Below are 15997 nucleotides of genomic sequence, written 5' to 3' on the forward strand. Positions count from 1 at the left end.
TGTGCCGCCGTAAGCTTCGCCGGAGAACCCCGTTCTCGGCCACCGCCTCGGACCGCCTATAAAAGGGGCCCCGAGCTCGCTCACGAGACCCACACCTTCACTACACCTCCCCAAGACCCTGCCAAGCCACCAGGAGGACCTCGAGGAGGTCTCCTCCCCCAACTCCGGCCGCCTCGCCCCGCCTCGGCCTCCAGCTCGATTCACTCCGGTGAGGCCACCTCCGGCGCCCAAACCTCGTCCGTAGCCCTCTCTTGCACCCAGTACTCTAACCCCCACCTCAATTTAATCTTTGCAGCCCTCTCCGACGAGCTCCATCCACGCCCGAACCACCGTCCGCCGGAGTTGAGACCGCCGTCGATGTGGTGCTCACCGGCGATCAACACCACCACCCACCGTTGCGGAAGGACACGGTGAGCACATTGGTAACCTCTGATCCCCCTGCCTCGCCGTGGATCGCCGCCGGCGACCACCGCAGCTCTCGGGCGCCGACGAGCCTCGTCCCTCCCATTTGAAAATTTAAACATGACAAGTGGGACCCGCTGTCAGCCTCTCTGTCCTTTCTAAACGAAGCGTTATCTGAAAACGCCTTCTGCCAAATGCGCTTTCCCTCTGGGCTGGCGTAGTTTCTGCCGAAGCGTTTTCTGTTTTTATAAACTAGCCCCTGGAAACTTTCTGTTTCATTACAGATGAGTCCCTGGATTAAAACCCTTATAACTTTTTAACAGAAAGGAATTTTTGAGTGATTCTTTTTCTGTCCTCTTCAGATTTTTGTCTAGTTTTTTATCATATTTATTTGAAAAATATTTGGTATAACTTCTGTGCACCCCTTGGTATTTACGATAGCGCATATATTTTCTTTATACCGTAGATACCGAAGGAGGTGACGGAGCCGCGAACTTCACCGAGCTAGGCTCCGACTACTCCGAACCAGGCAAGCATGTTTGAACTTTTGATATGATGAGTGTCTTGGCATGTCTTGCATTTAGTTAGTTTCATGGCATGTTGATGAGCATACCGATGAACGTTATTTCTATGAAATGTTGAGGTAAGTGAGTTCGATGATCCATAAGTGGATGGATGTGAGTATGCATGGCCATGTGTTAGCATGAGGATGGGTAAGATGGTAGTGTTGTAGCATGCCAGGCTTATGCCAGACTATGTGACTTCAATGTCAACTCGTATCATTCCAGTTCCTTCCATTCATCCTTCCCTGTACTACCACATGTTTTCCGCAAGGAATATGGATTAGTAAGTTGCAAACCGCTTTCCTGGTACACACCAATAAGGAGAGGCCGGGATGATGGTTCCATGGCCCTGGATTAAAGCCAGTCATCCTGTCAGGGGGCATGGGTGTTTCCGGTTGGGACCGAGAGGGGGGCACCCCTTAGAGCGCGCGTATATAAATTTGATCCCATGCTATTCGAGATTGTGATCTCCCCGTCTCAAAAGTTTTTCTTGGATGATGTCTAGGGTGAGTCCTGGCATCGAGAGGTAGGATGGGTGTGTACTGGTTAGCTGTGTTTTCTTCCGAAAAACCGTAAACGGAACTAGTCCTTCGTGACTACGGAAATCCGTTGACTGTGGGAAAAATTTTGTACAAACTCTGCAGAGTCATATATTCCTTTGAATCATCTATTCCATATCCAAATTCGTATTATCTTGTCCTAACAGTGCCAGTTTGATGACAGAGACTCCGGTACATCCCATGAGTGCTAAGTCTGGCTAAATGTTATTCCTGTGGATGGACTAACCTGTTTATTATCATGAATTGAATATTTATTATGAGTATTATTTACCCGTGAATAAAGCCCTTTCTGTGATGTCGCTCAGACGTCCGACTGTGGCATTTCTTTTAAAGCCCTTTCTGTGATGTCGCCCCGACGTCCGAGTGTGGCATTTCTTTTAAAGCCCTTTCTGTGATGTCGCCCCGACGTCCGATTGTGGAATTTCTTTTAAAGCCCTTTATTTGGTGTCGCTAAGACGCCCGACTGTGGCACCTTTTTCTTTTAATTATCTGTTCACCTTTCGAGGCGTCGCTTCAGACACCCGATCGGTTTTCATTTATGTTTTGTTGGGGATTTCAGGCGGACTACTGCCGTTTCCCTTTTTCCTATTTCGTCATGCTAATTTTTGAACGTTCAGTTGGTAAAATTAATCATGACGCATTCATGCATGCATTTGTTATATCTTACGTCCGAACTGTCTTGCGAGTACTTTCAAAGTACTCACTGGCTTGTTGATTTGGCCAGATGCTGACGAAGGCGATCTCATGGATGAAGAGTTCGATAGCGAGTCCGACGCCTAGGGGAATCCCAGTCAGTCTCGTGCGACCCTAGATTTGGTCACAGTATTATATCCGCTTCCGCAACCCAAATAAAATTCATCGAGCCTCACCTCGACGCTCGATGAGATGCCAGTTCGAGAGTCGTGTCATCACACTCCCCACTGTGTTATTCCACCATCACTTTATCCTCGAGTCAGTAGTATGCCACCACACCATTGTGTTATATCCGCCATTATGTATAATTATTGGCGCGCTTGTAATAATTTGTTGAGCAGCCCTAGCTCAACCCTGTAATATATCTTATGCTACTGGCTTATTGTATCAAGAATTTGTCAACCAGTGAGGAGGATTTTCTCTCATACTGGACTCAAAAGATTTGGTTTCTCGATAAATATTTTTATTGAAAAACCGGTCGTGACAAAAGGTCAGGAATCGATCACTCTTTCAGAAATAACTATATATGCCTTTCTGACATTAGCCGATGTTGCCTTATTTATTCCTTCAAACAGGTGGTTAGAAACAGTCTTGCTACCTTTTCCCATTAAGAAATTGGAATGCTTATAGTTGTGAGTCTATGCTTCAACTAGTGCCACTTTTATAGTAATCACACTTTCAATATCTATGCAAACAGGGATGCTCGATTTTAGTGGAACTGCACAAAAAGTCCAACTGGTTCAACATTAGGAGCATGTTTTTTTCCAAACCTTTATATCAAATTGGTGGCACTATGAGTTGTTCATTACGAAGGTACATGGTTTGCTACTATCTTGATACTCTTTTTGTACTATCATTAGATAGTAATACTAGTGGTTTGCATGTGAATTTATTGGTAGGGTGGACCTACATTGGAGGTGCAAGACAGGATTCAATGATTGGATGCTCAATTTCGGTTGTATCGATTTCACCTCTTCCATCACTGCGAACATGGATATCCTTGGTCTGATGAAGAATAGGCGCTATATTTCTTCTCTGAACCAGCAAATCAATTCAGTATGAAATTGTCCAGGGCAAAACATGACTGTATCAAATTGTCCAGTGCAAAACATGACAGATGCTAAGCGGAAGAGACATGTTTAAACCAAAAATACAAGGTGGGGTATATGTTTACTAGAAGCTTGATATTTGTGCAGACAGAGATGTCTGCCCGTTGCTATTTGGCAAACACACAAAGTGACCGCAATTTTGGTTGAACTGCACAAGAGAATAGTATAGTCACTGCATGCAGTGCAATTTGAAAATAGACACAGAAAGATTGGATAGTCACTTCATGGACTGTAGAAAAGTAGTATTGTACTATTTATTGGCCAACACTAGGTGCTTCATTGCTTTGGTGTTATTATACAATGGGCATCATTTTGCCTAAGTTAAAGTTTGTATTCCGAAAATATTCTCGCCGTGTGATCGAGAGAAGACCAAATCATATTGCAGTGGATGTTCCTCCATCATGTGTGGTTCATTCTCATGGTTCCAGCTGTTGGTGAAACCACTTACGTTTGCAAGAGGAATTGTAGACATCACAAAAAAATTTGTCTTTCAGTCTGTACTTAATGTTGGCCAAGAGAAGCATCCATGTTAGTAGGAAGAACATATGTTTTTTCTAGATCTTTGCGTTTGGAGCTACATATTTATATATGATCTATGAATCATTGAGATGCATTAACATGTTGATCTTATGTATGGGAATCATACTAGTTGGTTTTGAATTTGGGCTACTAATGTGAACATATTACAATGCCAGGCCTGTGAGTCTCGTTTGAACATTTTGAATGGATCGGCTCTTACTGTTGTGCACAGCATGATCCTTATTTCTGTGTTCTCAGTGTTTACAAGTTACTAATAGTTCCTTATTCCTGTTTGCTCAGTGTTTAGAAGTTACTGATCGATCACTAACTAGCCTACTAATGCGCTCCTGGTAGTTTTAGTTCTGACGCAAGATCCGAAGTGGTAGTTTTTTGAATAAAAATGCCTACCTCTGAAGAAAGTGACAAGCTGGTCTGAAGAAAATGTCATGCGAATCTGAAGAAACTGCCAGCAAAAATGTTCGCAAATGCCTTATCTCCCAGCGAACGTTCATCAGCTAATGCGACCGTACACGTACACCATCCGACCTACTTGATCCTACACGTAAACTATCCGACCTACTCGATCCTACACGGATAAATAGCGGATCACGCATGTACTACCTCCTTTCCGGTTTGCAAGGCTCAATTCAAAAAACGACCTACTCGATCCTATACGAATAAATAGCGGATCACGCACATACTACCTCCTTTCTGGTTTGCAGGGCTTAATTCAAAAACCTAACCAACCAAGGTAGATGATGAGTGGTGGAATCATTTTTGACAAGGAGGGAGTACCTCATCTGGATGATTCGAGTGCACTCGTTTGACCGTCATGCTGGCATGCGACCCAGCACGGACGAGACGCACCACTGACGGGACGGGACGGGACGGCACAGTCATAATTTTAGTTTTTCTAGTTTTCCATGGCAAGCTGGCGCGCTAAGCCATGCCTGCTTATGCACTGAATTCCAATGACCGTGATGACCGTCGCGTTTCCTGCCACACGTTAGTTCACCTACCTTCATCCTATAATTACTGTTTCCCGGGCTTCTCCAGTGGCACCATCCCCCAAATCTCCCTATCCTCATAAGCCTCCACCGGCCCGATGTCGCTCGCCACTTATCCTCGCTCTCGCCATGTCCGCCATGCCTCCGCCCGTCCGTGATAGGCGACACCGGAGGCGGTCACTGCCGGAACTAGTGTTCAATTTTTCACCGGAAGGCAGACGGAGGGAGGAGGCATTCTATCAGTCTTTAGATGGCAATGCGGACTATGACGAGTTGTTGGAGTGCAACCTCCTGGCGGAGGAGCAGCGTATTGCCGATTTGCGCACCCAGCGGGACATGGAGCAGCAGCGCACCGACGCTCTGAGTCTCGAGCAGAGCGCCCGCAACTGGGCCGACTACGTGGAGGCTAGCGCCCGACAAATAGCCCTGGAGGCTGTCGGGCACGCACGCTTTCGCGATGTCGATTTTTACTACCAGCTCGTCAAGTGGGCTTCCCGCATAGAAGCCTAAGCTTCGGTGGATCACGCCGGCATGGAAAGGGCCAACGCGCGCGAGCAACGCGCCCTATCGCACCTCTGGCAAGTCTGAGGCGAGGCAGATGACGCCAGTGCCAGCGTTTAGCGTGTACCGCATATGGCGGCTGGCATCGTCTAGTTAGCTAAGAGTAAGTTAGTACTTGTACGCTACTAGAGTATTAGTGGGAGTAGATAGTTAACTTGGCTATGATGGTTGTCAACGTGGAAGGTCAGTACTCTATATGTGGATCAGACCTGTTACTTTGCTCTGAATGTTGAACTTTCCGTTTGAACGTATGGAATGGGCTATTATTTTTTTATATAAATGGGTTGTATTTGTCCTCCACAGGTTTAGAGGCTGACTTGTGGGCCTACCAAGTTAACGCGTACACAATCAGGAGATGATTGTACGTGGAGAGGATGACAGCAGGGAGCTGCCAAGGTCATGGCAGTACGCAAGCAAGTGCCTCCTTATTTCAAGCCAATAAAAAATGGTCCTCCTAATGGATTTCTGACATCTGGGTCCCATGCCATTGTCAACATAGTCAATAAACGAGAGAATTGCACAACGAGCGGCTAACACCAGGGACCCAACAGCTCGCCCAGTTATTTTTGTTTTGTGTTAATTTGATAAATGCCACTCCAAATCTGGTGTTTCCGAGAAATGCCACTGCAATTTCCAAACTTTGAAAAATGCCATTTCATGCCATTTCCGGTGGCATTTTTCGAAGTCTGGAGTGGCGTTTTTCAAAGTTTGCAAATTGCTGTGGCGTTTTCCAAAGTTTGCAAAAATTGCAGTGGCATTTTTCGAAGTTTGGAAATTGCAGTGGCATTTTTATGAATCGCCATAATTGGAGTGGCATTTATCTAATATTTTTTTGAGACGGAAGCAGGGTGTCAACTAGGCTGTGCCGGGCACTCTGGCCTGTCTAGACAACATTCTCTTTTATGTTTACCACAGACTAGCCCAGCAGTTTTTCTTTCTTTCTGAAAATGGCTAGCCCAGTATTTTTTTGATTTGCCAAGTAAGTCGCTCTGTCAGGCCTATTGGGCTGCAAATCTTTCAAGATGAGGAGAGCTTCATTCGGCTGGCCCAGAAAACGGCCTATCAGTAGTGAGAAATGGTCTGTACATTTTTAAAACACATCAAACCGGCAATTAGTTTCAAATTTCTTTTTTTTAATTTCGAGATTTTAAATTGCATTGATTTTTATGCATGGACAATTTGTTGCATTATATATTGATATACATTTATTTTTAAAATCAGTTTGAATGTGACTCGAAATTTCGGGATTAAAAATAGTTTGGACCGCACCGCAATATGCAAAATTTTGTATAATTTTTTAACCGCAGCCACAATATGGGTTGTAATGCTAACAAAAAGAATATGGGCTCCAAAAAACCTTAAGAATTAGCAAATGGGCTGTAAATTATTAGAAATAATGGCAGATGGGATGTATGCTATTTTCCATAGATTTAAGGCTTTCCTAAAATAAGGTTGACGCACAAGCAGTGACTGTTGGATGTCCATCCAACGGCCATCGTGCTTCTTCAATCTCTGCTCTTCCTGCTCCAGCCGCTCAAACAAGCGCCGGCGGGACTGCCTGCTCCCTCCTCCCCGCGGCCGGCTGTGCTGACGCGTAGGCCTCACCGCCCCACCGTACTCCCATCGCTTGCCTAGCCATCCCTCTACTCACCCACACCTACTGTTATTCTCCGGCGACGGCAGATGAACCAGTAAACCCTCATACAGTCGTACTCCCCTCCGCGTGGGAAACAACTGCCGAGTCTTCCCTGGCTCCGTGTCATTCCATTCCTAGCCCTCGCTGTCGTCCACCGCCCTGGTGCTCTCGGCGCGGCCTGGTCAACGTGGTCCACGACCCACATGCATCTGAAGTGGACTGTACGTGGAGAGGCTGGCAGCTGGGTCCACGGCCGCACGTAAGGAAATGCCTCCTTATTACGCGCAAAATAATGATTCCTCCACCTGACATCTGGGACCCACTGAAAGGGCCTCTGTATTTCGCGAAAAAAACGTTACCGCCGCTGACAGCTCGGACCCACCAGCTATATCTTCACACGCAAGGAAGTGCCTCCTTATTACGCACAAAAAAAGAATACTCCCCCTGCTAGCTAGGACCCAGTGTAGTGGGAGGCTGACTTGTGGGCCTACTAAGTTGACGGGGACGGAGGGCTTTGTCAACTTAGTCAATATGTATGATTCTAGCTCGAGTGGTCGTACGATGTCCATGCAACGGCCGTAGTGCTTCTTCAACCTCTGGTCATCTTGCTCCAGCCGCCCAAACCAGCGTCGGTCGTGCGTCGTGCTCCTGCCTCCCATGGCCGGCTGCGATGCCGCAGAGGCCTCACCGCCCCCTACTACTCCCACCGCTGGTCAGGCCATCCCTCTACTCACCCACACCACCTGTTATTCTACGACGACGGCAGCCTCACACCGCAGTGAACCAGTGAACCCTCATACTCCTCTACGCATGGGCATCCACTGCTGCGTCTTCCCCGGCTCCGTGTCGTCCCCTTCCTAGGCCTCGCCGTCGTCCACCGCCCTGGTGCTCTCGGCGCGGCATGGTCAACGTGGTCAAGGAACGACTTCCATCGGAAGAGTACTGTACCTGGAGAGCCTGACAGCTGGGTCCACGGCGGCCGCAAGGATGTGCCTCCTTATTACGCGCAAAATAATTATTCATCCACCTGACAATAGGGACCCACCGGACGGGCCACCGTATTTCGTGAAAAAAACGTTTCCCCTGACTGCTGGAACCCATCAGCTACATCTTCGCTTGCAAGGAAGTGCCTCCTTATTACACACAAAAAAATGAATACTCCCCCTGCTAGCTAGTACCCAGTATAGTGGCAGCCTGACTTGTGGGTCTACTAAGTTGACGGGGACGGAGGGCTTTGTCAACTTAGTCAATATGCACGATTCTAGCTCCAGTGACCGTACGATGTCCATCCAATGGCTGTAGTGCTTCTTCAACCTCTGGTCTTCTTGCTCCAACCGCCCAAACCAGCGTCGGTCATGCCTCGTGCTCTTGCCTCCCGTGGCCGGCTGCGATGCGGCGGAGGCCTCACCGCTCCCTTCTACTCTCACCGCTGGCCAGGCCATCCCTCTACTCACCCACACCCCCTGTTATTCTGCGGCGACAGCAGCCTCACACCGCAGAGAACCAGTGAACCCTCATACTCCTCTACGTGTGGGCATCCACTGCCGCGTCTTCCCGGGCTCCGCGTCGTCCCCTTCCTAGGCATCGTCGTCGTCCACCGCCCTGGTGCTCTCGATGCGGCGTGGTCAACATGGTCAAGGAATAGCTTCCATCGGACGTGGACTGTACATGGAGAGGCTGACAGCTGGGTCCACGGTCGCAGCAAGGAAGTGCCTCCTTGTTACGTGGAAAATAATGATTCCTCCACCTGACAGCAGGGACCCACCAGATGGGCAACCGTATTTCACAAAAAAAACATTTCCCCCTAACTGCTGGGACCTACCAGTGTCATCTTCGCATGCAAGGAAGTGCGTCCGGGCAAAAAAATGGATTCGCCCCCCTGACTGCTGGGACCCACCAGCTACATCTTCGCACGCAAGGAAGTGCCTGACAGTCGGGACCCACCTGGTCGAATGTACGTAGCATTGTCATTCTGGTCGTGAACGTGTACGTACATACTGGTCCATGTAGAGGCGCGCATGTGTCGTTGTAGAGGCGCGCACGTAGCATGTACACGTATGTACAGTGGCCAGTGTGCAAGAAAGAAAATAGGGCCACATACGTACATACGGGCAGGGTCTCGAACGCCTACTCGCGCATACGTACGGCCAGGGCTCGTGTACATGGCAGGGTGGGAACGGAGAAACAGCGTCGTCGTCGTCGTGTTCATGGGGAGCCAACCGGCTGGGTCGAAACGGAATGCATCGTCGTGTTCATCGGGAGGGCTCGGATGGAATAGCCGATGGAAATGAGGCCTGGCGTACCACAGAATGGAGGAAACGGCCTTGTGTTCGACCGGCCACGGTCAAAACAGGATCCTGTTCATCGGGAGGGGTCTGGCATACCGCAAAATGGAGGAAGCAGACCTCCTATGGTCGAAACGGGGGTCCTGTTCATCGGGAGGGGTGTGGCGTACCACAAAACGGAGGAAACGGACTTGTGCTGAAGCGCTACGGTCGGAACGGGCGTCCTGTTCATCGGGAGGGGTGTGGCGTACCACAAAATGGGACTCCACGGGATACTATGCATCTCCACCGTCGACCCCCTCCAGCCTCCACGGGCTACTGTTCATCCACAGTTGACCTCCTCCAGCCTCCACCTGTGACTGTTCATCCACGGGCTTTTGTTCATCCAGCCTCCACCGCGCGCTACTCCACCGGCTACTGTTCAACCAGCCCTCTCCACGGGCTCCTGTTCAACCACCCCTCCACAGGCTACTGTTCATCCAGCCCTCCACCGTCTACTGTTCATCCAGCCCTCCACAGGGTGGTCTTGTTCATCCATCCCTCCACGGGGTCCTATTCATCCAGCCCCAACCGGCTCGAGCGATCGGGGTCCTGTTCATTCAGAGGCAACACCACGGGGTCCTGTTCATCCACCCCCACCGAGAACTGTTCATCCAACCCCCCCCCCCCCAGCAAGGCTCACTATTCATCCAGAAGCAGCATCGATCGGCTTCAGTTAGCAGCAGTAGTGAAGGAATCACTCGGGTTCATTAACGCGTAGCCTGCAGTGCAATCACTCGGGTTCAGTTAGAGCCCAACGCCTCGCTCGGGTTCAGTTAGAGCCCAACACCTCGCACACACGCACGTACGTGTACGAGAGAAACGAGCATCGCTCGGCCCTCGACCACCCACCGTAAGCGGGAACTCCCCGAAATTTTCCTTGCCCTCGCTTCTACCACGGTTTTTTCCATCATGGACGGCCCAAAGAATGTCATGTAGCTGCGTCTCTGGCCTGCCCAGGACGAAAATCCCATTTTCTGTCATGATTTTTTGTCATAGAAGTAGGAGCCCACCACATCTATCATGATACCAGGTTTTTTCACAATTATCATCATAGAAGTGTCATAAGTATGACAAGAAAAAAATTCGTTCGGCCCAAAATGTCACGGATGTGTCTTTTTTGTAGTGTTAACTCTATGATCGTTTAGTTTGTTGATATTGCTTTATTCATGACTTATACATGTTCCTATGACTATGAGATTATGCAACTCCCGAATACCGGAGGAACACTTAGTGTGCTATCACACTTCACAACGTAACTGGGTCATTATAAAAATGCTCTGCAGGTGTCTTCGATGGTGTTTGTTGAGTTGGCATAGATCGAAATTAGGATTTGTCACTCCGATAGTCGGAGAGGTATCTCTGGGCCCTCTCGGTAATGCACATCACTATAAGCCTTGCAAGGAATGTGACTAATAAGTTAGTTGCGGGATGTTGCATTAGGAACGAGTAAAGAGACTTGCCGGTAACGAGATTTAACTAGGTATGATGATACCGACGATCGAATCTCGGGCAAGTAACATACCGATGACAAAGGGAACAACGTATGTAGTTATGTGGTTCGACCGATAAAGATCTTCGTAGAATATGCAAGAGCCAATATGGTCATCCAGGTTCTTCTATTGGTTATTGACCAGAGAGATGTCTCGGTCATGTCTACATAGTCCTTGAACCCGTAGGCTCCGCACGCTTAATGTTCGTTGACGATATAGTATTATATGAGTTATGTATGTTAGTGACCGAATGTTGTTCGGAGTCCCAGATGAGATCACGGACATCACGAGGAACTCCGGAATGGTCCGGAGATAAATATTAATATATGGGATAATAGTGTTTGGTCTCCGGAAGGGTTCCGGAATTCTCATGAAGGGGTTCCGGATGTTTCCCGAAATGTTTGGGTACGAGAACACTTTATTTGGGCCAAAGGGGAAAGCCCACAAGGTTTTTGGAAAGCGCAAAAGGAAGTTTTGCGGAGTCCAGGGGACAGACGGCAGGGTCCCTGGCGTCTGGGTCCAGATGCCGGGAACCCTGGCGTCTGGTCCTGGAGTCTGAGAAGGACTCTTGCCTTTCGGGTGGAACCGACTTTGTGTAGGCTTTTACTCCAAGTTTCAACCCCAAGGCTCAACATATAAATAGAGGGGTAGGGCTAGCACCCAAGACACATCAAGAATCAGCAAGCTGTGTGCCGGCAACCCCGTCCCCTCTAGTTTATCCACCATCATAGTTTTCGTAGTGCTTAGGCAAAGCCCTGCGGAGATTGTTCTTCACCAATACCGTCACCACGCCGTCGTGCTGCCGGAACTCATCTACTACCTCACCCCTCTTGCTGGATAAAGAAGGCGAGGACGTCATCGAGCTGAACATGTGCTGAACGTGGAGGTGTCGTACGTTCGGTACTTGATCGGTATGGATCGTGAAGGTGTACGACTACATCAACCGCGTTGATAAACGCTTCCGCTTTCGGTCTATAAGGTACATAGACATAATCTCCCCTCTCGTTGCTATGCATCTCCTAGATAGATCTTGTGTGATCGTAGGAATTTTTTTGAAATATTGTGTTCCCCATCAGTGGCATCAGAGCCAGGTCTATGCGTAGATGTTATATGCATGAGTAGAACACAAAGGATATGTGGGCGTGGGTATATACATATTTCTTGCCGTCACTAGTTGTTTCTTGATTCGGCGGTATTGTTGGATGAAGCGGCCCGGACCGACATTACAAGACCGCGTTCATGAGACTGGTTCTACCAACGTGCTTTGCACACAGGTGGCTGGCGGGTGACAGTTTCTCCAACTTTAGTTGAATCGGATTCAATGAACAGGGTTCTTTCTGAAGATCAAAAAGCAATCACTATACCGCGTTGTGGTTTTTGATGCGTAGTTAAGAACAATTCTTGCTAAACCCGTAGCAGCCACATAAAACTTGCAACAACAAAGTAGAGGATGTCTAACTTGTTTTTGCAGGGCATGTTGTGATGTGATATGGTCAAGACGTGATTATATAAATTGTTGTATGAGATGATCATGTTTTGTAACACAGTTATCGGCAACTGGCAGGAGCCATATGGTTGTCGCTTTATTGTATGAAATGCAATCACCGTGTAATTGCTTTACTCTATCACTAAGCGGTAGCGATAGTCGTGGAAGCAATAGTTGGCGATGACAACGACGCTACGATGGAGATCAAGGTGTCTAGCCGGTGACGATGGTGATCATGACGGTGCTTTGGAGATGGAGATAAAAGGCACAAGATGATGATGGCCATATCATATCACTTATATTGATTGCATGTGATGTTTATCCTTTATGCATCTTATTTTGCTTAGTACGGAGGTAGCATTATAAGATGATCTCTCACTAAATTTCAAGGTATAAGTGTTCTCCCTGAGTATGCACCATTGCTACAGTTTGTCGTGCCGAGACACCATGTGATGATCGGGTGTGATAAGCTCTACGTTCACATACAACGGGTGCAAGCCTGTTTTGCACAAGCAGAATACTCAGGTTAAACTTGACAAGCCTAGCATATGCATATATGGCCTCGGAACACTGAGATCGAAAGGTCGAGCTTGAATCATATAGTGGATATGATCAACATAGTGATGTTCACCATTGAAAACTTCTCCATCTCACGTGAGGATCGGACATGGTTTAGTTGATATTGATCACGTGATCATTTAGATGACTAGAGGGATGTCTATCTAAGTGGGAGTTCTTAAGTAATATGATTAATTGAACTTAAATTTGTCATGAAGTTAGTCCTGATAGTATTTGCATATCTATGTTGTCGATCAATTGCTCGCATATAGCTTCCCCATTTTATTTATGATATGTTCCTAGAGAAAACTATGTTCAAAGATGTTAGTAGCAATGATGCGGACTAGATCCGTGATCTGAAGATTATCCTCATTGCTGCACAGAAGTATTATGTCCTTGACGCACCGCTATGTGATGGACCTATTGAAGGAGCAGAGGCATGCGTTATGAACGTTTGGCAAGCTCGGTATGATGACTACTTGATAGTTTAGTGCGCCATGCTTTATGGCTTTGAACCGGGACTTCAAAAACCATTTTGAACGCCACGGAGCATATAAGATGTTCCAAGAGCTGAAATTGGTATTTCAAACTCATGCCCGAGTCAAGAGGTCTGAGACCTCTGACAAGTACTTCGCCTACAAAATGGAGGAGAATAGCTCAACCAGTGAGCATGTGCTCAGAATGTCTGAGTACTACAATCACTTGAATTATGTGGGATTTAATCTTCCAGATAAGATAGTGATTGGCAGAGATCTCTAGTCACTATCACCAAGTTACTGGAACTTCATGATGAACTATAATATGTAAGGGATGATGAAAATGATTCCCAAGCTCTTCGTGATGCTGAAATCGACGAAGGTAGAATTCAAGAAAGAGAATCAAGTGTTTGATGGTTTACAAGACCACTAGTTTCCAGGAAAAGAAAGGGAACTTCAAAGAATGGCAAGCAAGTTGCCACTCCCGTGAAGAAACCCAAAGCTAGACCTAAGCCTGAAACTGAGTGCTTCTACTACAAAGGGAATGGTCACGAGAAGCGGAACTACCCCAAATACTTGGCGGATAAGAAGGATGGAAAAGTAAACAAAGGTATATTTGATATACAGATTATTGATATGTACTTTACTAGTGTTCAAAATAGCCACTGGGTATATGATACTGATTCAGTTGCTATGGTTAGTAACTTGAAACAGAAGTTACAAAATGAACAGAAACTAGTTGAGGGGAAGGTGATGATCTGTGTTGGAAGTGATTCCAAGGTTGATAAGATCACCATCGCACACTCCCTTTACCTTCGGGATTTGTGTTGAACCTAAAATAAATGTTATTTGGTGTTTGCGTTGAGCATAAATATGATTGAATCAAGTTTATTGCAATACTGTTATTCATTTAAGTCAAAGAATAATTGTTGTTCTATTTACACGAATAAAACCTTCTATGGTCATACACTCAATATAAATGGTTTATTGAATCTCGATCATAGTGATACACATATTCATAATATTGAAGCCAAAAGATGCAAAGTTAATAATGATAGTGTAACTTATATGTGGCACTACCGTTTAGGTCATATTGGTCTAAAGCGCATGAAGAAACTCCATGTTGATGGGCTTTTGGAATCACTTGATTATGAATCATTTTATGCTTGCAAACCATGCCTCATGGGCAGGATGACTAAGACTCTGTTCTCCGAAACAATGGAGCAAGCAACTGATTTATTGGAAATAATACATACTAATGTATGTGATCCGATGAGTGTTGAGGCTCACGGCGGGTATCGTTATTTTCTGACCTTCACAGATGATTTGAGGAGATATGGGTATATCTACTTGATGAAACATAAGTCTGCAACATTTGAAAAGTTCAAAGAATTTCATAGTGAAGTGGAAAATCATCGTAATAAGAAAATAAGTTTCTTCGATCTAATCGCGGAGACGAATATTTGAGTTACGAGTTTGGTCTTCATTTGAAACAATGTGGAATAGTTTCGCAACTCACGCCACCTGGAACAACACAGTGTAATGGTGTGTCCGAACGTCATAACTGTACTTTATTAGATATGGTGCGATCTATGATGTCTCTCACCGATTTATCAATATCGTTTTGGGGTTATGCATTAGAGACAGCTGCATTCACATTAAATAGGGCACCATCTAAATCCGTTGAGACGACACCATATGAACTGTGGTTTAGCAAGAAACCTAAGTTGTCGTTTCTTAAAGTTTGGGGCTATGATGCTTATGTGAAAAAGTTTCAACCTGATAAGCTCGAACCCAAATCGGAGAAATGCGCCTTCATAGGATACCCAAAGGAAACTGTTGGGTACACCTTCTATCACAGATCTGAAGGCAAGATATTCGTTGCTAAGAATGGATCCTTTTGAGAGAAGAAGTTTCTCTCGAAAGAAGTTAGTGGGAGGAATGTAGAACTTGATGAGGTAATTGTACCTTCTCCCGAATTGGAAAGTAGTTCATCATAGAAATCAGTTCTAGTGATTCCTACGCCAATTAATGAGGAGGCTAATGATGATGATCATGAAACTTCAGATCAAGTTATTGCCGAACCTCATAGGTCAACCAGAGTACGTTCCGCACTAGAGTGGTATGGTAATCCTGTTCTGGAATTCATGTTACTAGACCATGACGAACCTACGAACTATGAGGAAGCGATGATGTGCCCAGATTCCGCGAAATGGCTTAAGGCCATGAAATCTGAGATGGGATCCATGTATGAGAACAAAGTATGGACTTTGATTGACTTTCCCGATGATCGGTGAGCCATTCAGAATAAATGGATCTTCAAGAGGAAGACGGACGCTGGTAGTAGTGTTACTATCTACAAAGCTTGAATTGTCACAAAAGGTTTTCGACAAGTTCAAGGTGTTGACTATGATGAGATTTTCTCACTCGTATCGATGCTTAAAAGTCTATCTGAATCATGTTAGCAGTTGCCGCATTTTATGAAATCTGGAAAATGGATATCAAAATTATATTCCTTAATGGATTTATTAAAGAAGAGTTGAATATGATGCAACCAAAAGGTTTTGTCAATCCTAAAGATGATGACAAAGTGTGCAAGCTCCAGCGATC

At 46.3% G+C, this 15997-nt stretch overlaps 1 pseudogene; it reads left to right on the forward strand.

Annotated features, from left to right (window-relative positions):
- LOC147963871 (uncharacterized) overlaps positions 1-15997 on the forward strand; it is a 154675-nt pseudogene that overhangs the window by 53044 nt on the left and 85634 nt on the right.

The sequence above is a fragment of the Triticum urartu genome, chromosome 6A, assembly GCF_056163025.1.
Source record: "Triticum urartu cultivar PI428250 chromosome 6A, HENAU_Tu73, whole genome shotgun sequence".
NCBI lineage: Eukaryota > Viridiplantae > Streptophyta > Magnoliopsida > Poales > Poaceae > Triticum > Triticum urartu.